Raw genomic sequence first — 25,404 nt, 5'->3', positions numbered from 1 at the left:
TCACTACATATTTGTCGCCAAACCCACTGGCTCCAGGTCATCTATAAGTCTTTGCTAGGTAAAGCCCTGCCTTATCTCAGCTCACTGGCCACCATAGCAACATCCACCTGTAGCACATGGATGTACAGACCCATTCAGCCTACTTTCAGTGTTAATGCTAAATTGTAATTATTTCACCTCTATGGCCTATTTATTGCCTTACCTCCCTAATATTCTACATTTGCACACACTGTACATATATTTTTCTATTGTGTTATTGACTGTATGTTTGTTTATGTGATTGTTGTTGTTTTTGTTGCACTGCTTTGCTTTATCTTGTTCTCAACTGGCCTACCTGGTTAAATAAAGGTGAAAATTTTTTTTTTTTAAAACTCTATGCTATAACACACATTTAACTCTACGGTATAGTACACCTTTAACTCTATTATATAATACACCTTTAACTCTATGATGTAATATACCTATTAGATAATATATAATATATATAATATATTCAATATAATCATAGGCTACTGCACCTGTACCTATCACCTCCCTTGAAATCACTGGCTACCGCATACTGAACCTATCACCTCCCTTGAAATCACTGGCTACTACATACTGAACCTGTCACCTTCCTTGAAATCGCTGTCTACTGCATACCTATCACCTGCCTTGGCCATGAGGCAGTTGCCTATCATTTGAGTGGTATCAATTTTAGAAGGGAGCAATCCACATATCCTTTACCTTGCATGGTACACGCTGCTGGATTTTTAAATATAATTTAATATATTTGTTTATCTCATTCTCAACACCTTGTATTTTAAACTACAATAGTCTACACACAATTCGTGCACTCTACTCTAGAGAATAGATGTTGGAAACATCACATTCAGGGCAGTCTATCCAGCAGGAACTTGACAGACCCATTCTGTTTTATGGATCAGGTGTAAATGATTAGGGGCAGTAGGAGTGGTTTGGGAGCTCTTCTCTTCTAGCTCTACAACGGAAAATAAGCTGCTGAGTCAAACAGGCCACCTGACGCGCGGACTCAACCGCTGAATTGTCATCAACGCTGTGTTTATCCCTGTCAGACCGAATTCGGTGACGGACTGAAAGGTTCCCGAAGTGGAGACAAAGGTGATCTCCTCCGGAAAGCAACGGACAGTTTAGAAATCGGCACGAGACTACAACGAAGGGCGAGAAGGATGTTCTATTCACGCTGTCGTCTCATTCTGTAGATAAACAGAGAAAAGGACCCCTTTGGTATCAAGCTCCTCTCTCTACCATTCGGTGGTTCGGGGGGCGACAGAGACTGTTAGATTCTCTGACACTGGGAGTGAAAACAACGTGACATTGCGAAGGAAAAACCTGCCTGTTCCCTGCTTTTAGCGGTGAGTAGTGATACTTTATTGTAATGTTTTTATGGTGTTTTTTTATGGGATGGATGAGGGTGGAGTTAAGAGCTGTGAGGTTATAGGAGCGGTGAGCTTCAAGGCAAGACATGCGCTCCTCTGGGAGAGACAAGTTCATCGTTACAATCATACTCAAGTCTTCAGGTAGCCTGTTACATAACAATACTGTCATAATAATGAGAATAGAATACGTCTAGTTTATTTTCTAAATAAGAAATACGTATATTACTATAAGATTCACAACAACAAGATTACTTCTTGCTGTATTTCGTTTTAGCTACAGTAGAATGTGTTACAATGACTACACTACAGTTAACGTTAATTGTTGAAAGTTGATAGGTACAGACCCATTCAGCCTACTTTCAGATGAGTTTGAGCCTATTGTCTTCACTATGTTTGTTTGCTCTTTCAGGAAAACACTTACTTAGCCCAAACAATAATGAACACCATTGTTTCAGATTCTCCTCAATGTGTAGTTGCTGCAATAGCAAGATATATATTTTTACAGCCTAAACCCATATATATGTGAGCAGTAGTAAGACTGGCCACAACAGAGTCGCTTGGCTTTTGTTATTCATTGCTTGCTTCCAGTGTTCACTAAGAGAGCGAAAGAGAGTATGACCATTCACTGACAGCTGGTTTCAGTCCCTTCAGAGGACTTCTTGCTGTTAAGTGCTCCAGTCAGAGCCAGTTTAGAGTGGCCATTTCCCTACAGGGCAGGTAGATTATAATGCACACTTTTCCCTCTGTAGTGTAGGTTGCATTGAAGACTTGATCAATGTAGAATTGAGTCCAGTGAAGCATGGTGCCGTTTCTATTTGTGACAGAGCCTGTACTACTGCTCTATCCCAAGCCTGCTGCTCTCTGCTCCTTCCTATATATTTGGCACAACACCCCTTCATCTAAGTTAGGCTGAGAGGGCTCCCTGGAACTCATATATTAATTGGTAACATACCTGATCTCATACACTTCACATTAAAACTGTTGGGTGCTTAACGTTGCTCAAGCAGAGTTTTTTGAAAACCTTTTGAGGGATCCATTTTGTGCATGTGGTCTAAAAACATAATGTTTTTTATGTGCCTTTGAAAGTACCTTTGTCAAAAGTTAATTTTAGCCTAAAAGCATTTGCAATATGTCATTGTGCATTAGATAAGTTTCACTGTCTACCATCATCCAAGTGCATCGAGTCACAAAACCCTCCCTCAATGTTACTTGTAGTTAGTATATTCATGTTTAATGCACTTTATTGAAACATCAAGGTTGTGGTTTCGATTCCCACAGGGGACATGTATGAAAATGTATGCACTCACCACTGTACGTTGGTCTTGGTAAGAGCATCTGCTAAGTGACTAAAATGTATATACTAGTGTATAAAGTATATATACTAATACAACTCAGCCCAGTGTATATACTAATACAACCCACACATAGCCCAGTGTTTATACTAATACAACTCACACACAGCCCAGTGTTTATACTAATACAACTCACACACAGCCCAGTGTTTATACTAATACAACTCACACACAGCCCAGTGTTTATACTAATACAACTCACACACAGCCCAGTGTTTATACTAATACAACTCACACATAGCACAGTGTTTATACTATACAACCCACACATAGCCCAGTGTTTATACTAATACAACCCACACATATCAAATCAAATAAAATTTATTTATATAGCCATTCGTACGTCAGCTGATATCTCAAAGTGCTGTACAGAAACACAGCCTAAAACCCCAAACAGCAAGCAATGCAGGTGTAGAAGCACGGTGGCTAGGAAAAACTCCCTAGAAAGGCCGAAGCCTGGTTCCTCTCTAGGTTATGTGGGGTGGCCTCTTCTGGCTGTGCCGGGTGGAGATTATAACAGAACATGGCCAAGATGTTCAAATGTTCATAAATGACCAGCATGGTCGAATAATAATAATAATAATAATAATAATAATAATAATAATAATAATAATAATAATAAGGCAGAACAGTTGAAACTGGAGCAGCAGCACGGCCAGGTGGACTGGGGACAGCAAGGAGTCATCATGTCAGGTAGTCCTGCCATAGCCCAGTGTATATACTAATACAACCCACACATAGCCCAGTGTTTATACTAATACAACCCACACATAGCCCAGTGTTTATACTAATACAACCCACACATAGCCCAGTGTTTATACTAATCCAAGCCATGGTTAAAACAATGGTTCTTGAAAAGGTAGAATCAATTTCCAGGCCTCTTCTCACAACTCTTTTAAGTCTGGAGTTCTGATTCATTTGATTGTGTTAAGAATGAACAAAAATTCTGGAGAGAATACCAGGCTTGAATGCAACCGCTTTAACTTGTTGCCTTGAACGCAGCTCCCTGGGACCTCATGAAGCACCAGTTGCTACTAATTGCCAATCAGCCTCCAAGCTGGTTTTCAACACTTTAACTAGTTACCTTGACCGCAGTTCCTCAACAAGCGTCAGCTGCAACTCATTGGTAATCAGCTTCCACACCTGTCCTCACTCTCCTTAATCAGCACTGCCACACTACTTAAACCTGACCAACCAAACTTTAAGTCTGTTTGTTCTGCACTGCATGTCACAGGACGCTGTGTGTTACTAGCCTTATCAAGGTTTGCTGAGCAAGTTTAGCCACTTAGCAAGTTAATTGTAATGTTTTGTTGCATCTGCTTCCATTCAGGTCTTCTTCACTAACCTCTACTCTATTCATCTCACAACCTGGGTGTTGAAATCATTTGTCTCTTGGTGTTGCATGCTTTAGTTTCATTGTTTTCAATTGCTGTCTTCAGGCTCTCGGTATCCCTTGTTCCCCTCATATCACGGACCAGCATGCTGCCTGCTTTCATGACATTTACAGCTACAACTCTCCCCTGATTGATTTTTACATTTTTTTTTATTTAACCTTTAATTAACCAGGTAGGCTAGTTGAGAACAAGTTCTCATTTGTAACTGTTACCTGGCCAAGATGAAGCAATGCAGTTCGACACATAACAAAACACAGAGTTACACATGGAATAAACAAACATACAATCAATAATGCAGTAGAAAGATCTATATACAGCATGTGCAAATGAGGTAGGATAAGAGAGGTATAAGGCAATGAATAGGCCATGGTGGCAAAGTAATTACAATATAGCAATTAAACACTGGAATGGTAGAATGTGCAGAAGATGAATGCGCAAGTAGAGATACTGGGGTGTAAAGGAGCAAGATAAATAAATACAGTATGGGGATGAGGTAGTTGGATGGGCTATGTACAGGTGCAGTGATCTGTGAACTGCTCTGACAGCTGGTGCTTAAAACTAGTGAGGGAGATATGAGTCTCCAGCTTCAGTGATTTTTGTATTTCGTTCCAGTCATTGGCAGCAGAGAACTGTAAGGAGAGGCGGCCAAAGGAAGAATTGAATTTGGGGGTGACCAGTGAGATATACCTGCTGGAGCGCGTGCTACGGGTGGTTGCTGCTGTGGTGACCAGAGAGCTGAGATAAGGCGGGGCTTTGCCTAGCAGAGACTTGAAGATGACCTGGAGCCAGTGGGTATGGCGACGAGTATGAAGTGAGGGCCAGCCAACGAGAGGGTACAGGTCGCAATGGTGGGTAGTATATGGGGCTTTGGTGACAAAACGGATGGCACTGTGATAGACTGCATCCAATTTGCTGAGTAGAGTGTTGAAGGCTATTTTGTAAATGACATCGTCGAGGATCGGTAGGATGGTCAGTTTTAAAAGGGTATGTTTGGCAGCATGAGTGAAGGATGCTTTGTTGTGAAATAGGAAGCCGATTCTAGATTTCATTTTGGATTGAAGATATTTAATTTGAGTCTGGAAGGAGAGTTTACAGTCTAACCAGACACCTAGGTATTTGTAGTTGTCCACGTATTCTAAATCAGAACCGTCCAGAGTAGTGATGCTGGACTAGCGGGCAGGTGCGGCATTGATCGGTTGAAGAGCATGCACTTAGTTTTACTTGCATTTAAGAACTGTTGGAGGCCACGGAAGGAGAGTTGTATGGCATTGAAGCTCATCTGGAGGTTAGTTAGCACAATGTCCAAAGAAGGGCCAGAAGTATACAGAATGGTGTCGTCTGCGTAGAGGTGGATTAGAGAATCATCAGCAGCAAGAGCAACATCATTGATGTATACAGAGAAAAGAGTCAGCCCGAGAACTGAACCCTGTGAGACCCCCATAGACTGCCAGATGTCCAGCAGGCCGGCTTTCTCTCTCTTGTACATGTCCCGTTCTGCTCTCTCACTGCCGCAGTCTCTGGTACATGTCCCCTTCTGCTCTCTCACTGCCCCAGTCTCTGGTACATGTCCCGTTCTGCTCTCTCACTGCCCCAGTCTCTGGTACATGTCCCGTTCTGCTCTCTCACTGCCCCAGTCTCTGGTACATGTCCCGTTCTGCTCTCTCACTGCCCCAGTCTCTGGTACATGTCCCGTTCTGCTCTCTCACTGCCCCAGTCTCTGGTACATGTCCCCTTCTGCTCTCTCACTGCCCCAGTCTCTGGTACATGTCCCGTTCTGCCCTCTCACTACCCCAGTCTCTGGGACATGTCCCCTTCTGCTCTCTCACTACCCCAGTCTCTGGTACATGTCCCGTTCTGCTCTCTCACTACCCCAGTCTCTGAGACATGTCCCGTTCTGCTCTCTTGCTATTACTTTTTTCTATTTTTTTTTTCCTCTGGCCACCCTGGACCTGACCACCTCCCCAGCAGTAACTCACCTACTTTCTCTCTCTCACTCACTCACTCACTCACTCACAGCAATGACCTATCTCTCTTAGCGTACTGCTTCCTCTAGTCCCATCTCATGCTCTCTGCTGGTGGTGAAACTGGTTTTCTGGTTGCCTGCTCCATCCTTACAGCCTTTGGCTCTTTCCCCATCATGTGACACTGCCCTGCAAAGTAACATTTCTCTTTCAAATCAAATCAAATTTGATTGGTCACATATACATGGCTAGCAGATATTAATGCGAGTTTAGCGAAATGCTTGTGCTTCTAGTTCCGACCGTGCAGTAATATCTAACAAGTAATCTAACAATTTCACAACTACTACCTTATACACACAAGTGTAAAGGGATGAATAAGAATATGTACATATAAATATATGGATGAGCGATGGTCGAACGGCATTGGCAAGATGCAGTAGATGGTATAGAGTACAGTATATACATATGAGAAGTGTCACGCCCTGGCCATAGAGAGGCTTTTATTCTCTATTTTGGTTAGGCCAGGGTGTGACTAGGGTGGGCATTCTAGTTTCTTTACTTCTATGTTTTAAATTTTTTGGTGTTTTGCCGGGTGTGGTTCTCAATCAGAGGCAGCTGTCTATCGTTGTCTCTGATTGAGAATCATACTTAGGTAGCCTTTTCCCACTTAGGTTTGTGGGTAGTTGTTTTGTGTCGGCACCAGACAGAACTGTTTCATTTTGTTCCACTTTGTTATTTTGTGTCAGTGTTCAGTTTGAATAAATGAACATGAACACGTGCTGCGCTTGGGTCCTTTTCTTCAGACGAGCGTTACAAGAAGAGTAATGTAGGGTATGTAAATATTATATAAAGTGGCATTGTTTAAAGTGACTTTTATTACATCCAATTTTAATTATTAAAGTCTCTAGAGATTTGAGTTTGTTAGAAGCTATATAGATAGAAGATGATTTTCAGTCTCTCGGTCCTAGCTTTGATGCACCTGTACTGACCTCGCCTTCTGGATGATAGTGGGGTGAACAGGCAGTGGCTCGGGTGGTTGTTGTCCTTGATGATCTTTTTGGCCTTCCTGGGACATTGACTGGTGTAGATGTCCTGGAGAGCAGGTAGTTTGGCCCCGGTGATGCGTTGTGCAGACCTCACTACCCTCTGGAGAGCCTTACGGTTGTGGGCAGAGCAGTTGCCGTAGGTGGTGATAGAGGATGCTCTCAATTAGAGGTCGACCGATTAATCGGAATGGCCGATTTAATTAGGGCCGTTTTCATAACAATCGGAAATCGGTATTTTTGGGCGCCGATTTGCTTTTTTTTTTTTTTTATATACCTTTGTTTAACTAGGCAAGTCAGTTAAGAACACATTCTTATTTTCAATGACGGCCTAGGAATGGTGGGTTAACTGCTTTGTTCAGGGGCAGAACGACAGATTTTCACCTTGTCAGCTCGGGGGAACCAATCTTGCAACTTTGCAGTTAACTAGTCCAATGCAATAACGACCTGCCTCTCTCTCGTTGCACTCCACAAGGAGAATGCCTGTTACACAAATGCAGTAAGCCAAGGTAAGTTGCTAGCTAGCATTAAACTTATCTTATAAAAAACAATCAATCATAACTACACATGGTTGATGATATTACTAGATATTGTCTAGCGTGTCCTGCGTTGCATATAACTGAGCATACAAGTATCTGACTGAGCGGTGGTAGGCAGAAGCAGGCATGTAAACATTCATTCAAACAGCACTTTCGTGCGTTTTGCCAGCAGCTTTTCGTTGTGCGTCAAGCATTGCGCTGTTTATGACTTCAAGCTTATCAACTCCCGAGATGAGGCTGGTGTAACTGAAGTGAAATGGCTGGCTAGTTAGCACGCGCTAATAGCGTTTCAAACGTCACTCGCTCTGAGCCTTCTAGTAGTTGTTCCCCTTGCTCTGCATGAGTAACACTGCTTCGATTGTGGCTGTTGTCGTTGTGTTGCTGGTTCGAGTCCAGGGAAGAGCGAGGAGAGGGACGGAACTATACTGTTACACTGGCAATACTAAAGTGCCTATAAGAACATCCAATAGTCAAAGGTTAATGAAATACAAATGGTATAGAGGGAAATAGTCCTATAATTCCTATTATAACTACAACCTAAATCTTTTTACCTGGGAATATTGAAGGAAAAAGGAACCACCAGCTTTCACATGTTCTCATGTTCTGAGCAAGGAACTGAAACGTTAGCTTTCCTACATAGCACATATTGCACTTTTACTTTCTTCTCCAAAACTTTCTTTTTGCATTATTTAAACCAAATTTAACATGTTTCATTATCTACTTGAGGCTAAATTGATTTTATTGATCTATTATATTAAGTTAAAATAAGTGTTCATTCAGTGTTGTTGTAATTGTCATTATTACAAATAAATAAAAAATTGGCCGATTAATCGGTATCGGCTTTTTTGATCCTCCAATAATTGGTATCGGCTTTTTTGATCCTCCAATAATCGGTATCGGCTTTTTTGATCCTCCAATAATTGGTATCGGCGTTGAAAAATCATAATCGGTTGACCTCTACTCTCAATTGTGCATCTATAAAAGTTTGTTTTCGGTGACAAGCCAAATTTCTTCAGCCTCCTGATGTTGAAGAGCCGCTTTTGCGCCTTCTTCACCACTGTCTGTGGGTGGACCATTTCAGTTTGTCCGTGATGTGTACGCCGAGGAACTTAACTTTCTACCTTCTCCACTACTGTCCCGTCAATGTGGATAGGGGGAGTGCTCCCTCTGATGTTTCCTGAAGTCCACAATCATCTCCTTTGCTTTGATGACGTTGAGTGTGAGGTTATTTTCCTGACACCACACTCCGAGGGCCCTCACATCCTCCCTGTAGGCCTTTTCGTCGTTGTTGGTAATCAAGCCTACCACTGTCATCTGCAAACTTGATGATTGAATTGATTACATGGCCACACAGTCATTGGTGAACAGGGAGTACAGTGTTGATAAGCGGGGTGAAGATGTTGTTTCCTACCCTCACCACCTGGGTGCGACCCGTCAAAGTCCAGGACCCATTTGGGCGAGGTCGAGGCCCAGGGTCTGGAGCTTAATGACGAGTTTGGAGGGTACTATGCTGTTAAATGCTGAGCTGTAATCGATGGACAGCATTCTTATGTAGGTATTCCTCTTGTCCAGATGGGTTAGGGCAGTGTAATTGTGATTGCATCATCTGTGGACCTATTTGGGCGGTAAGCAAATTGAAGTGGGTCTAGGGTGTCAGGTAGGGTGGAGGTGATATGATCCTTGACTAGTCTCTCAAAGCACTTCATGATGACAGAAGTGAGTGCTACGGGGCAATAGTCGTTTTAGCTCAGTTACCTTAGCTTTCTTGGGAACAGGAACAATGGTGGCCCTCTTGAAGCATGTGGAAACAGCAGACTGGGATAGGGATTGATTCAATATGTCCGTAAACGCACAGGCCAGCTGGTCTGCTCATGCGCTGAGGACACGGCTAGGGATGCCGTCTGGGCCGGCAGCCTTGCAACACGTTGAAATGTTTTACTCACGTTGGCTGCGGTGATGGAGAGCCCACAGGTTTTGCTACGGGCCGTGTCAGTGGCACTGTATTGTCTTCAAAGTGAGCAAAGAAGTTGTTCAGTTTGTCTGGGAGCAAGGCGTCGGTGTCCGCGACGGGGCTGGTTTTATTTATGTAATCCGTGATTGACTGTAAGACCCTTCCACATACCTCTCGAGTCTGAGTCATTGACTTGCGACTCTGCTTTGTCTCTATACTGACGCTTAGCTTGTTTTATTGCCTTGTGGAGGGAATAGCTACACTGGTTGTTTGTCTTCGGTCATGTTTCCGGTCCCCTTGCCCTGATTAAAAGCAGTGGTTCGCGCTTTCAGTTTTGCATGAATGTTGCCACGGTTTCTGGTTGGGGAAGATTTTAATAGTCACTGTGGGTACAACATCACCGATGCACTTGCTAATAAACTTGCTCACCGAATCAGCGTATACATCAATGTTGTTGTCCGATGCTATCCAGGAACATATCCCAGTTCACGTGATCCAAGCAATCTTGAAGCGTGAAATATTGAAGCGTGGAATCCGATTGGTCAGACCAGCATTGAACAGACCTGAGCTCGGGCGTTTCCGGTTTTTAGTTTCTGTCTATAGGCTGGGAGCAACAAAATGGAGTCGTGGTCAGATTTGCCAAAAGGAGGGCGCGGGAGTTTTTGTATGCGTCACGGAAGTTAGAGTAGCAATGATGCAGAATTTTGTAAGCCCGCGTTGCTCATTCGCTATGCTGATCAAATTTAGGGAGTCTTGTTTTCAGATTAGCCGTGTTAAAATCCCCAGTTACAATAATGCAGCCTCAGGATATAATTCCAGTTTACATAGAGTCCAATGAAGTCATTTCAGGGCTGTCGGTGTCTGCTTGGGGTGGATGTACACGGTTGTGATTAGAATCGAAGAGAATTATCGAAGAGAATTATCGAAGATAATTATCTTGGTAGATAATTGGTAGATAATCTTGTCATTTGATTGTAAGGAATTCTAGGTCAGGTGAACAAAAGGACTTGAGTTCCTGTATGTTATGATCACACCACGACTCGTTAATCATAAGGCATACACCCCCGCCCTTCTTCTTACCAGAGAGATGTTTGTTTCTGTCGGTGCGATGCGTGAAGAAACCAGGTGGCTGTACCAACTCTGACGTATCCTGAGTGAGCCATGTTTCCATGAAGCAGAGAATGTTACAATCTCTGATGTCTCTCTGGAAGGCAACCCTTGCTCGGATTTTGTCTACCTTGTTGTCAAGAGACTGGAAATTGGCGAGTAGTATACTCAGGAGCGGTGCGCGATGTGCCCGTCTACGGAGCCTGACGAGAAGACCACTCCGTCTGCCCCTTCTGCGGCGCCATTGTTTTGGGTCGCCTGCTGGGATCCGATCCATTGTCCTGGGTGGTGGTCCAAACAGAGGATCTGCTAAGGGGAAGTCGTATTCCTGGTCGTAATGTTGGTAAGTTGACGTTGCTCTTATATCCAATAGTTCCTCCCTACTGTATGTAATGACACTTAAGATTTCCTGGGGTAACCGTGTAAGAAATAATACATAAAAAAACATACTACATAGTTTCCTAAGAACGCGAAGCGAGGGCACCATCTCTGTCGTTACCATCACAGGTACCACTGCAGTCTCCCCCTCTCTTCCAGCAATGATCTCAATCTTTCCCACTGACTCTTAAGTGCCCGCAACGGTCCAACCCCTGGTACTGTCCCAATTCAGTCAACCTACTGCCTCTGTTCCAGTCTTCACCTCTGGCCTCCTGGCTACCTAGCAGCATTCCCCTTCTCAGGTCCCTCTGGCCCCACTTCAGTGGGTTTAGGTTCAGCTCACTGCTTTGAGCCTTCAGCTCACTGCCTTGAGCTCTAATCACTAGGCTACCGGGCGGCAGGTAGTTTAGCTGTTAGAGCGTTGGGCCAGTTACCAAATGGTTGCTGGATCGAATCCCCGAGCTGACAAGGTAAAAAAATCTGTCATTCTGCCCCTGAACAAGGCAGTTAACCCACTGTTAACCAATAGGCCATCATTGTAAATAAGAATTTGTTCTTAACTGACTGCCTAGTTAAATAAATCTTAATTTTCCCTGCTGTCCCAATTCAGTGAACCTACTTCCTCTGTTCCAGTCTTCACCTCTACCCTCAGCCCTTACAAACCACTCACATACTTCCTACACCCCAGACAATCTCAACATTCCTCTCCATCTGATCCACTATTCATCACCGGCTCTGGTTCCGTCTCCTCACAAATGTTTCCAATCCCATCTGAGACAAACTATCACTATATGGTTATCCTGCTGTTCTCCGGACACTCCTTCAGCATCAGAGTTGCATCCATGGCAACTCGACACTGCATTTCAGACACCGTATAACTCAGTCTTCCAGTCCCATCATTTCACGGACCTAACTACCATGGCATGACAATGATGTGAAGGACATGACAGTTCATGTTCAATATTGACCGCTTTGATTCCATCCCAAACGGATCTATTGTCAGGTCAAATAAACAGAGTGCTCACATCCCAAAATAAACATACTTCACTTAGGCACAAGACACATGGTGGGTGTGGAAATAAATGACTTGCACATAATGAGAGTTATGTACATCCAAATGGGTCCATGTTAAAACCTAGGCAACAGTAAAAAATTTAAAAAAACTATTGCATTGGAATACCCACATGACCGTTAGGGACAGGACACTCAGTGGCCATAGGCAATATCTATTTCTAAAACAACCAGTGTACCTCTAATTTGATACCATGAGATGGGCACCAAGTTATTTTGTACATGTGTTATTCTACTACTAAGTGGAGACAAGGAAGGCAGGACAAATCAACATGACATATTCATGTAAGAAATGGTCTGACATCCAACTCTTGGTTCAGACCTGTAGGGGACACGGTCGACAAACAGTGAATCCAGTACAATTCTCTCCTCAGTAATAGATTATCAATATCTCCACCCCTCCTAGGAGTCTGAACATGTTCCATATCAATGTATCTCAGAGAGCTTGATGTTGTGACGAGCCTCCATGAAATGTGCAGCCACAGTGTTTCTCTGTTCAAGGGTCCTGATATTACTCCTGCTAGCCTTGTTTTCAGAGCTCATTTCAGTTTTCCTACATAGCATAGGCCACAAATACACTTGATCAGGTATACCACATTGTTTGTGGAATATATAATGATGCCCTTCATCTTTAATGGCCTGACCTGTAGTAGGGTGATTGAACATTTGTGCATACGTTTGTAAAATTGCGCTGCGTACTTCGGCCACATCTGTAATTACCGTCCCCACCATTTGACTGATGTTGGGGGCCCGTTAGACTACCCACAGGGGTTCTTTAAACGTATTTTCCAGTTGTGGTTCAGTGCTCAAGATGTGGCAGTTTTTTTAATGATATTGTGAAACTGTTTGCCAAGTGGGGAGTATTGAAGGAAGCATGTAATTTGTTGGTCAGGGGGTTTGGGAGTGAGGGTGTCATCTTGGGTCATATTTTTTGTAACGATCCCTTGCATCATTTCTATGGGTAACCCCGCTGTCCAAAAAACTCATCCAGACATTTGGCTTGTTTGTCATTGTCACTTTGTGAACTACCAAACCTGAATATGCAATTGTATTGGCTGAAGATTCTTTTTCAGGGGTGTAGGGTAGAATTTGTCTCCACGTAACAGGGAATCCCCCCCCCCCCCCCCCCCCCCGCTTTATCAATGTCAAGAGCTTGCTTCATGCGCATCGAATGTGAATTTCAGATGGTCACTACTTTTGATAGATTGGAATTGATGCATTTCCTGTTCCCTGGAATAAGATTATTTCATCAATGAAGCATTTCCAGAGCATGATATGGCGCATGAATGGAATGAAAATCACCTTCTCAAACAACCCCACATACAGATTGGCATAATTCGGTGCTATTTTACTACCCATAGCAGTTCCCTTCCTTTGAATGAACATGACATTTTCAAACATGAAAAAGTTATTTAGTCAGAACAATCTCAGCCAGTTCAACAGTGCTAGGGAGTGTACCAGTGGGTCATTGACTAAGTGTACCATGGCTTCTAGGCCTCCCTGGTGGGGGATGTTTTGTATACAGGGATTCAACATCAAAGTCAGCCATAAGTATATCTGGTTAGTTTTTTCTGATTGCTTAGGCACCATCTTTTAAACTATAGGCTATTTTTGCAAAACTCGACACACTAACCACAACCTTACACCAACCAACAAAACATTATACATCTCTTGCAAAAGCAAAACATTAAATTGTCTTTTGCGTCAATTCAGTACACACAAACCATTTCAATAAGCACAATAGGGACTGATAGCATAAATTAAACACTTTAAACGCTTTTTCTGTGTATAGGGCATAGCAGTTTGCAATAGTTTTGTTAATGTAGTAAACACACATACACACAGGTATCCAAATGTGTCAAGTATGGATGTGTATTCCTGACCATAACACACTGTGAATACAAATAAGGGGAATATTTAGTTATTGAAAGAAAACAAACATTTGTGCTAGGGGAAATAACAGAACGGAACAAAATTAGGCTACATTTCGCTGCCTTTGTGTGTCTGGCCATAAGACTTCATCCACATCACATGTGATGTTGTCTCGAGCTAGGCAGCATGGAAAGTATCGCCTGGGGTGCCGTATCCAGACCTGGCATGACCCCTGATCGATGTCTCCATAATCCTCCTCCATTGCCTGTAGAAGGGGTATGCGTTGGTGGGGCTGGTGATCATATACCTTCCAACGCCATGCAGAGAAGAATTCTTCAATAGGATTCAAGAACAGTATGGGGGAGATTGAGTGCGATGAAAAGTGGGTGACCTGTGAACCAATTGCGGACCACAGCAGCCCAGTGGAAACTAACATTGTCCCAGATGATAACGTACCTGGGCTGCTCTGGCCCCTGGTCATTAGGGATTAGTCTGTTGTGGAGTCCAAAAGTTAGAAAATTTGGGCAGTGTTGTATGGGCCTAGGATTGCATGACGGTGAAGGATGCCATTTTGACTAATAGACGCACACATTGTTATGTTGCCAACACATTTTATTTCAAAAATATATTTTTCACCTTTATTTAACCGGGTAGGCTAGTTGAGAACAAGTTCTAATTTACAACTGCGACCTGGCCAAGATAAAGCAAAGCAGTGCGACACAAACAACAGAGTTACAGATGGAATAAACAAGCGTATAGTTAACATTAACACAATAGGAAAAAAATAGTCTATATACAGTGTGTGCAAATGGTGTGAGGTAAGGCAATAAATAGGCCATAGAATCTAAGTAATTACAATTTAGCAAATTAAAACCTCTTGGAACTCCAGGGGCAGTATTTTCATTTTCTGAAGAAAAAAACGTTCCCGCTTTAAACGGGATATTTTGTCAGGAAAAGATGCTAGAATATGCATATAATTGACAGCTTTCGATAGAAAACACTAACATTTCCAAAACTGTAAAGATATTGTCTGTGAGTATAACAGAACTGATGTTGCAAGCGAATGCCTGAGAAAAATCCAATCCGGAAGTGCCCTAGGTTTTGAAAGCACTGCGTTCCAATGACTCCCTATTTGGCTGTGAATGTACCATCAACGAGCTTACGCTTTCTACATATGCCCTAAGGTGTCTACAGCATTGTGACGTAGTTTTACGCATTTCTGTTGAAGAATAGCCGTATGCGGGCTAGAGTAGAGTAGAGTATTGGAAGCAATTTTGTAAATGATATCGTCAATGATCGGTTGGTTGGTCAGTTTTACATGGGTATGTTTGACGCCGTGAGTGAAGGATGCTTTGTTGCGAAATTGGAAGCCGATTCTAGATTTAATTGGAGATGTTTAATATTAGTCTGGAAGGAGAGTTTACAGTCTAGTCAGACACCTAAGAATATGTGGACAACTACAAATACTAAGTCAGAACCGTCCAGAGTAGTGATGCTAGTCGGGTGAGGGCAGCGAATGTTTGTTTGAAAAGCATGCCTTGGGTTTTACTAGCGTTTTAAGAGCAGTTGGAGGCCACGGAAGGAGAGTTGTGTGGCATTGAAGCTCGTCTGGAGGTTAGTTAACAGTGTCCAAGGAGGGCCAGAAGTATAAAGAATGGTGTCGTCTGCGTAGAGGTGGATCAGGGAATCACCCGCGGCAAGAGCGACATCGTTGATATATACAGAAAAAAAAGTCGGCCCAAGAATTTAAACCCTGTGGTACCCCCATAGAGACTGCCAGAGTTCCAGACAACATGCCCTCCGATTTGACACACTGAACTCTGTCAGAGAAGTAGTTGGTGAACCAGGCGAGGCAGCCATTTGACAAACCAAGGCTGTTGAATCTGCCGATAAGCATACGGTGACTGAGAGAGTCGAAAGCCTTGGCCAGGTCGATGAAGACGGCTACACTCGACTGTCTTTTATCGATGGCGGTTATGATATTGTTGAGTGCCTTGAGCGTGTGCCTGAGGTGCACCCGTGACCAGCTCGAAAATCGGATTGCACAGTGGAGAAGGTGCTGTGGGATTAGAAAAGTTTAAAAAAAAAAAATCTTACGGCGCCGACAGACGGCCGCCTCGCTTCGCGTTCTTAGGAAACTATGCAGTATTTAGTTTTTTTATGTATTATTTCTTACACTGTTACCCCAGGAAATCTTAAGTCTCATTATATACAGCCGGGGGGAACTATTGGATATAAGAGCAACGTCAATTTACCAACATTACGACCAGGAATAAGACTTTTCCAAAGCGGATCCTCTGTTCGGTCCACCACCCTGGACAATGGATCAGATCCCAGCAGGCGACTCAAAACAACCGCGCCGCAGATGGAGTGGTCTTCTAGTCAGGCTCCGTAGACGGGCACATCGCCCACTGCTCCCGAGTATACTACTAGCCAATGTCCAGTCTCTTGACAATAAGGTAGACGAAATCCGAGCAGGGGTTGCCTTCCAGAGAGACATCAGAGATTGTAACATTCTCTGTTTCACGGAAACATGGCTCACTCGGGATACGTTATCAGAGTCGGTATAGCCACCTGGTTTCTTCACGCATCGCTTTGACAGAAACAAACATCTCTCTGGTAAGAAGGACGTGAGTGTATGCCTTATGATTAACGAGTCGTGGTGTGATCAACATAGAGGAATTCCGGTTGTTTTGTTCTCCTGACCTAGAATTCCTTACAATCAAATGCCGACCGCATTATCGCCTTAGAGAATTGTCTTCGATTTATAATCACAGTCGTGTACACCCCCCCCCCCCCCCCCAGCATAGCGAATGAGCGACCAGGGCTGGAGAAATTCTGGATCATTGTTACTCTAACTTCCGCGGCGCATACAAAGCCCTCCCTCGTCCTCCTTTCGGCAAATCTGACCACGACTCCATTTTGTTGCTCCCAGCCTATAGACCGAAACTAAAACAGGAAACGCCTGTGCTCAGGTCTGTTCAACGCTCTACCGACCAATCGGGTTCCACGCTTCAATATTCCATGCTTCAAGATTGCTTCGATCACGTGGACTGGGATATGGTCCAGATCGCATCGGACAACAACATTGATGTATACGCTGATTCGGTGAGCGAGTTTATTAGCAAGTGCATCGTGATGTTGTACCCACAGTGACTATTAACCTTCCCCAACCAGAAACCGTGGATTGATGGCAACATTCTTGCAAAACTGAAAGCGCGAACCACTGCTTTTAATCAGGGCAAGTCGACCGGAAACATGACCGAAAACATAATGTGGCTATTCCCTCCAAGGCAATCAAACAAGCTAAGTGTCAGTATAGAGACAAAGTAGAGTCGCAATTCAACGGCTCAGACACGAGAGGAATGTGGCAGGGTCTACAGTCAATCACGGACTACAAAAAGAAAACCAGCCCAGTCGTAGACCAGGATGTCTTGCTCCCAGACAGACTAAACAACTTCTTCGCTCCCTTTGAGGACAATACAGTGCCACTGACACGGCCCGCTACCAAAACCTGCGGAGACTCTCATTCACCGCTGCCAACATGAGTAAAACATTTAAACGTTTAACCCTCGCAAGGCTGCCGGCCCAGACTGCATCCCTAGCCGCTTCCTCAGAGCATGCGCAGACCAGCTGGCTGGTGTGTTTACGGACATATTGAATCAATCCCTATCCCAATCTGCTTTTCCAACATGCTTCAAGAGGGCCACAATTGTTCCTGTTCGCAAGAAAGCTAAGGTAACTGAGCTAAATGACTATCGCCCCGTAGCACTCACTTCTGTCATCATGAAGTGCTTTGAGAGTCAAGGATCACATCACCTCCACCCTACCTGACACCCTAGACCCACTCCAATTTGCTTCCCGCCCCAATAGGTCCACAGACAGCGCAATCACACTGCCCTAACCCATCTGGACAAGAGGAATACCTATGTAAGAATGCTGTTCGACTACAGCTCAGCATTTAACAGCATAGTACCCTCCAAACTCTTCATTATGCTTGAGGCCCTTCATCTGAATCCCGCCCTGAATCACTTTCTGCCGTGCCACCCTCAGGTGGTGAAAGTAGGAGACATCACTTACACTCTGCTGATCCTCAACACTGGGGCCGCACAAGGGTGCGTTCTCAGCCTCCTCCTGTACTCCCTGTTCACCCATGACTGTGTTGCCATGCACACCTTCAACTCAATCATCATGTTTGCAGATGACAGTCAATGAGCCACTGTAGGTCTCCCTGATGGCGTTCCAATCGTTTAGGAATTTTTGGTAAAGCATGGCAACTGCAACTACCTTGGTTATTTGTGAAGACCATTTCATTTGGGCTAACTAGTAGTTCTTGAAATGTCAGTCCCATGTGAATTGACTACAGTTAGTGACGTCCAATGTGGTTCCTGCCAAAACGTTTTTAAGATCACAATCTCTAGTCTACCTTGTTTAACAAACTAGTGGATTTGTTGCAATCACTGTTTCACACTCCCAAACAAACTTAAAGGCTATTCTCATTGTCAAACATTTCGGGATGTCAATCAAGTTTTGTAGCTCTTGAGTCTCTACTTTTATCCAATGTAAAAAAAAAAAAAACACAACTTCAAATGTTGCTACATAAGACCGAATCCAGGTGGTGAGTCACATATATCAACTTTTTTTTTTAATAATATGTTTATTATTTTACAATAAAAAATCTAATAAAAAAGACAGCAATACTAACAATGACATTCATTGTACTGTTGAATGGGATGGTACAGCACAGAGTAGCAGCAGATCGTCAACCCAGTTATGAAGCGGGACTAGACCATTTATCCAGTATCGGCTGCCATATTTTGTAAAACATTGGACTTCTATTGGAGGTATTGTATCGAATCTTTTCCATATGTATTGCATTTCCTAAATCCCGTAACCACATTTCAAAGGTAGGTACAGTCTCCAGTTTCCAAAATTGCAATATGAGCCTTTTGGCTAATAGAGTACAAAGAGAGACAGCTTTCCCTTCGTGATTATTCCCATCAACTGTGCCAAACAGAGCGGTCAATGGGTCTGGGGCTAGAACTCTATCAAAGGCTCTAGATAAATAATCAAAATGAGAGACCAGTAAACATGTAACTTAGGACATGTCCAGAATAAGTGGGTCAACGTCCCCTCATCCTGCTTGCACCTCTCACACAGTGGTGAGGTGTCCGGGAATATTTTATGCAGTTTTACTTTTGAGTAATGTAACCTGTGTATCACCTTAAACTGTACAAGGTTGTGTCTGGCATTCACTGAACTGTGGTTTATATTCCTGAGAGCTTCTACCCAGTCCTCATCTGAGATTTCCCAAGCCCTTTTAATGGTGTCTGTGGATACCTCTATGTGGGCTTGTAGCACATCATACAGTCTAGAGACCGACCCTTTTGAATGGGGTTTGACAAGGATCAAGCTATCTAATGTAGGACTATTTGGCTTCATGCCATACTGTGGGATATGTGTCCTTACGAAATTCCTGATTTGGAGGTATCTGAAAAAATGTGTTGTTGGCATGTTGAACTTTCCCTGTAATTGTTGAAATGAAGCTAACTGACCCTCTATGTATAGATTACCAATTGTTGTGAGCCCCTTCTCCCTCCACTGTGAAAACACCACATCATCCAATGCAGGGTGGAAAGCATGATTCAGGCAAATCGGGCTGTCAATGTATACAGTGGGTATGTTAAGAAAATACCTAATCTGTTTCCAGATCCTAAGCGTATGACAAATGACTGGGTTAGAGTCATAAGTGGATTTTTTCACATATGCTGGGTTATTAACAAGTGCAGGGAGTGAGGAACGTTGACAGGAGGCCTGCTCAATCAAAAGCCATGCAGGCATATCCTTCTGTCTCATCGCAGGTAAGCTTTCCCTCCAGAAAGACACAATGTAGCAGCCCAATAATACAGTTTTTAAAGTGAGGAAGGCCAAAGCCCCCCTCTATTTTGTACTTGCATAAATGCTTCTTTGAAATTCTGGCTGCCTTGTTATGAGTTACTATTGAATCCAGTTTCTTAAAATAACTTTGTGGTATGAAATTGGGTAGACATTGGAAGAGGTAGAGAAACCTGGGTAGGACAACCATTTTAATAGCGTTTATACGACCAACCAAGGAGATAGGCAGAGTTTTCCAAAAATCTATATTTTGTTTAAGCTGATATATTTTCATGTCCCAATTTGCTTTCAATAGCTGATCAAGGTCTCTTGTCACTACAATGCCAAGGCTTGTGAACTTGTCCATCACTGTTCTAAACGGGGTAGATTGCAGAAATTGCATATCCACAGGCTGTGATATTGGCATCAACTCACTTTTTTTGCCAGTTTATCTTGTAGCCAGAGAAGGAGCCAAATGTGTTTATCAAGTTAAGTAAGGGTGGAATAGAAGTTTTAGGCTTGGACAAAAACAAAAGAACATCGTCTGCATATAGGGAAATTTTGTGCTGTGTGTCCTTTATTTTAACAGAAGCTATATCGGCACATGCCCGAATGCGAGTAGCAAGGGGTTCCATGGCTATAGCGAAGAGAGCAGGCGAAATAGGGCACCCCTGTCGGCACCCCTTGAACAAGCGGAATGACTGCGACATTTCTTGATTGGTTACCACGGACGCCATTGGGTGTGCATAAATAATTCTTATCCAATTAATAAATTCCTTTCCGAATCCGAAGTGCTCCAGAACCGACATCATATATTTCCACTCAATCCGGTCAAACGCCTTCTCTGCATCGAGCTATTACCACTGCCTCAACCTTATGATCGTGATACATTACGTTGAAAAGACGTCTCAACTTGTAGTGTATATGTCGGCCCGGGATAAAACCTGTCTGGTCAGGGTGTATGATGTCAGAAATATATGTTTTCAATCGGTCTGCCAATATCTTTGTCAACACCTTGTTTTCTATGGGGAGTAACGACACGGGGCGATAAGACGACATCTCCATGGAATCCCTATATTTTTTCAAGATCAGTGCTATTGTAGCCTCATACAGTGTTTGCGGGAGTTTGGCATTTTCTTTGGATTGTTTAAACATTCGCAATATAAGTGGAGCTAGACTGGCGCAGTACTTCTTATAGAATTCTATTACATATCCATCGGGCCCAGAGGCCTTGCTGTTTGGAAATTGTGCTATCGCTGTGTTAATTTCCTCCAAAGTTATCCTTGCATCAAGTGCAGAAGCTGCCCCCCTGTCTAGTTTAGGAAGTTCACATTCAGCGAGAAAGCGTTCCATAGTTTGTAGATCAGTAGCATCGCATTTTGATTGGTATAACTCTGAGTAAAACTGCGCAAAGCATTTATTAATATCCTGCGGATCTGTTACTATTTTACCCTTCTTGTCTTTTATTTTGTGAATAGCTCTAGATGCCTGTACATGCCTTAGCTGTCTTGCTAATAATTTGTGGTTTGTCACCCAGTTCAAAATAACTTTGTTGCGTTCTAGCAAGTAAAGAGCCCACCCGTTTCGAAAGGAGGGTATTGTATTCATATTTTAACTTTGATCTTCTCAAGGACTGTATACGAGGAATTCGTCCTAAAAATGTTCTCCTGTTCCCCTAACTCTTTCAATTTCTCTTAGCCTAGTGTTGGCGCGTTTCTTCCTCTCTGATGTATAAGAAATAATGTAACCTCTAATCACAGCCTTTAGAGATTCCCAAAGGGTGGAGTCGTCAACATCCCCCGTGTCGTTAGTTCCGAGGAAAAAGGCAATCTGCTCCTTCAAATAATGACAAAAAGCCTCATCTTTCAGCAGGTATGCGTCTAAGCGCCACGGTCGCCGACCTGTCGACATATTGTCGAGTTTCAGCACCATGGACACAGGAGAGTGGTCCGTAATTAGAATAGGGTGATAGGTAACCGACTCAGCCGCTGAAATTAGTTTGGAGTCCAACAAAAAATAGTCAATTCTGGAATATGATTTATGAACTGATGAAAAGAAAGAGTAATCCCTGTCTGTTGGGTGCGTCAGTCACCAAATATCGACAATGTTAAGGTTTGTCATCAATGTATTTAGACAGACACTGGCATTTGATTGTTGAAGTGACCTTGATAGCTGTTTATCTAAAAGAGGATCTAACGTACAGTTAAAGTCCCCTCCAACATTAACACTTGTATCTGAGATATTTGGTATGTCCTTAAATACCCCTTTAAAAAATAATGGATCATCGAAGTTGGGTCCATATAAATTGACCAAGGTTACTGGTTTCGAATTCAGTGTACCAGCCACAATAATATACCGACCATTAGGATCTGAAATCGAGGATGAGTAAACAAACAATGTTTTTCCTTATCAGGATTGCTACCCCTCTCGCTTTTGCATCAAAGTTAGACTGGTATATCTGACCGATCCAGCCGACTCGTAGCTTGGCCTGAGCGGAGCATTCAATATGAGTTTCTTGAAGAAACACAATGTCAGCACCCAGTGATTTAAGATGAGAGAAAACCTTAGCTCGTTTCACCACATGCCCTAAGCCGTTACAGTTCCAGCTGACTATCTTTATTCCACCTGGTCTACTCTGTGCTCTGTCACTATGTGGCATTTCTTATTTTAGAGCAAATTGTTGCTGTCATACAAAACTCAGAAGAAAAACGTCCCGCCGTGCGGGAGCTTGTCATGCCACCTGTACTAATAATAAACGTGAACATAAAACACATACCCCATCCCCCCTCCCGTCCCTTTACTGAGTGACTTCCCCAAACGAAGCACTCCTTGGCTAACACACAAACTTTAGGGTGTCTAGACATACAGCTTGAACTAACTCGTCGTCTATAGATGCTCCGCATATACGCTAATATTAAATAACACTTAACTCTCACGTTAGGGGGTGAGTGGCGCTAAAACATGATGTGCCAAACAATTTTATTTATTTTACCTTTATTTAACCAGGCAAGTCAGTTAAGAACAAATTCTTATTTTCAATAAAAATTCTTATTTCCACTGCCTGTTCAGTGGCAGAACGACACCTTGTACCTTGTCAGCTCGGGGGTTTGAACTTGCAACCTTCCGGTTACTAGTCCAACACTCTAACCACTAGGCTACCCTGCTGCCCCAATGCTATATTAGCCACAACATCTCACCAATCATCAAGTCGCAAATTCTGATCTTCTAATCGAAAATACATAGTCCGGAAATCCAAACACATTCCAGGCCTGTATTTGGTCATTTAGCCGGCTGACACAGCCGTTCTGTAACCTCAGCCAGGGAGCTTGCTTGTCAAGAACAGATCGGCCTCTTTTGGGTTGTCAAACGTACGTGTTGATCCTTCGACTGTCACCTTAAACCGGGCTGGGAAGAGGAATCCATATCGGATGTTGGCTGCCCTGCATTTGTTGCGTACCTCATCAGACTCTTTCCGTTGGTTCCTCACCTCCAAGGTAAGATCTGGGTAGAAAGACACCCTGGCTCCATTGAAGTTAAGGGGGAACTTTTGACTAGCCAGCTTGAGGATGAGATCCCTGGTCTGGGGATAGTGCAGCCGTACAATGAATGGCCTTGGTGGCCCGCCCTTGGCCGGCTTCGTTGCCTGAGATCTGTGTGCGCGGTCGATCAGGATGGCCGTTTTGAAGTGTTCGCTCCCCAGCAGGGCCGGTATCAGCTCCGAGACATATTCAGTGGGTTTCCCTTTCTCAGTGTCCTCCTGGATGCCACATATTCGGATGTTCTGGCGTCTTGAATGCGACTCAAGCGTTTCCAGTCGGGCTTTCAGGGTTTTGTTGTCATTTTTGAACGTTGCGCACTGTTTCTCTATGTCCTGTAGCCTGGCCTCGTGATCGACTGTCGTCTGCTCAACCTCATGCACCCTTCTCTGAGTTGCCTTCACAGTTTCGGCCAAAGTCCCAATACTCTTTGAGATATCAGCCAACCTTGTGTCCACCTTCTTGCTTAGTGAGTTTATGGCAGCCAGTATGTCACTTTGCGTAGGCTCTGTGGGGGATTCTTGGAAGCTAGCCTCTTCAGCTAACTCCTCGTGGGTTGGCGACGTTGAAATTGGTTCGTTGTCTATCTCATTCAAATTATCTTGTTTAGCGCTCCCTTTTCTGGTGCCTTTTCCCTTTGTCATATTTGTTTGAAGATTTAGGTCGTGAGAGGTTAAGATAAATACTAGTTTGTTTCAAAATGGAGCGGAGCTCTAGCAAAGCACGTCTACTCCATAGCACGCTCTCTCACATATATCAACTTTTAAGTTTACATTATATCCTTGCCTTTCATTGTGGCTGGCAACGTGACATTGTTGCGCTGCTGCTCCGAATTTACTGTCTACAGCAATATGACAGGGGCCACTAGCCAGTTAGCATGTAAATTGTTAAACGAGAGCATCTTTACTTGTAAAATATTTTAACTCTTGAATAATACAACCAATACAACCCGTTTGACTATTAAAGTTACCGTGGAACAAACTAGGCTTCATTTGATCAATAACATGGAAGTCATTATGAGGTAAACACAAAATTGCGACTGAAAACATTGAGAATTCCTGAGTTGATCAACTTCTTGCTGCACACTTCTTGCCGTGATTCAGAGCGTGCAATTTCAGGTGAAAAAAATCACTAAAATATGTCTATACTTCTCAGCTGTTTCAAAAACATTGTTCTGCTGTTAGTAGTTTTACTGTATGAATGTTGGGTTCAATGCGACAATTCTGTATACACTGCTCCGCTTAGAGGGGCAGCTGTCGAGTGAGTGTCACGTGCGACCTCCAGAGGTTGTGTTCGAGACGAGAAATATGCAAGTTTACATTACAGTAATGTCTCTCGACTCTTGATTTTCATCAATGAGAATAGACCGTTAATTGAACTTTGCATATGAGCGGAATTCTGATTTGTGTGCTGTGACTATGGTTGGCAAATTCCAGAAACGTTCTATAAATTCCTTAGTTTTCCAGATATCCTGGTTGGAGGATTACGGATTTTCTGGATTTTGGGAAAACCGTGGGAATTTATTGAAAGTTCCTGGAATTTTGCAACCCTAGCTGTGACCATTCAGTATATTCTTTCATTGGTAGATTTGTTCTTCTTGTTGTTCTGTCTGATTAAACATGTTATTTTATAGACATGGTGTGTGCTTGACAATAAAGTAAAACACCCTCCCTTGGCCACCCAGACAATGTGCCAGGTCCACCCTCCCAGGGCCTCTCTTACTGTTGTGGGTTTGGAGAGCAGAAGCGAGAGGGAGTGCCATGAGGCTGTGCGGGATGATTTACCCCCCTCTGGGATTAGCTGACAAGTTCATTCATTTAATTACTTGTTACTGTCTGCAGTCTGCAAAATGGACTTAATTCACCATCCCCCTCTTGTCAGTGTAGTGTATGATTTTGGATTTGATGCACAGTGAACCAAACACTGACT

General features: G+C 43.3%; 1 protein-coding gene across 1 annotated transcript in view; it reads left to right on the top strand.

Annotated features, from left to right (window-relative positions):
• The first annotated feature begins 965 nt into the window (after positions 1 to 965).
• The window catches only part of cntn5 (contactin 5), a 559,219-nt gene continuing 534,780 nt past the window's right edge, over positions 966 to 25,404 (top strand). The window contains exon 1 of the mRNA XM_090219183.1: positions 966 to 1,373. The gene's annotated coding sequence lies outside the window, so the exon portion shown is untranslated. The remainder of the gene's footprint in view (positions 1,374 to 25,404) is intronic.

The sequence above is a fragment of the Oncorhynchus mykiss genome, chromosome 24 (assembly GCF_057628025.1).
Source record: "Oncorhynchus mykiss isolate SJ-2025 chromosome 24, ASM5762802v1, whole genome shotgun sequence".
Taxonomy (NCBI): domain Eukaryota; kingdom Metazoa; phylum Chordata; class Actinopteri; order Salmoniformes; family Salmonidae; genus Oncorhynchus; species Oncorhynchus mykiss.
Note: the sequence above shows the minus strand (reverse complement) of the source record. Positions and strands in the feature narration are given on the sequence as shown.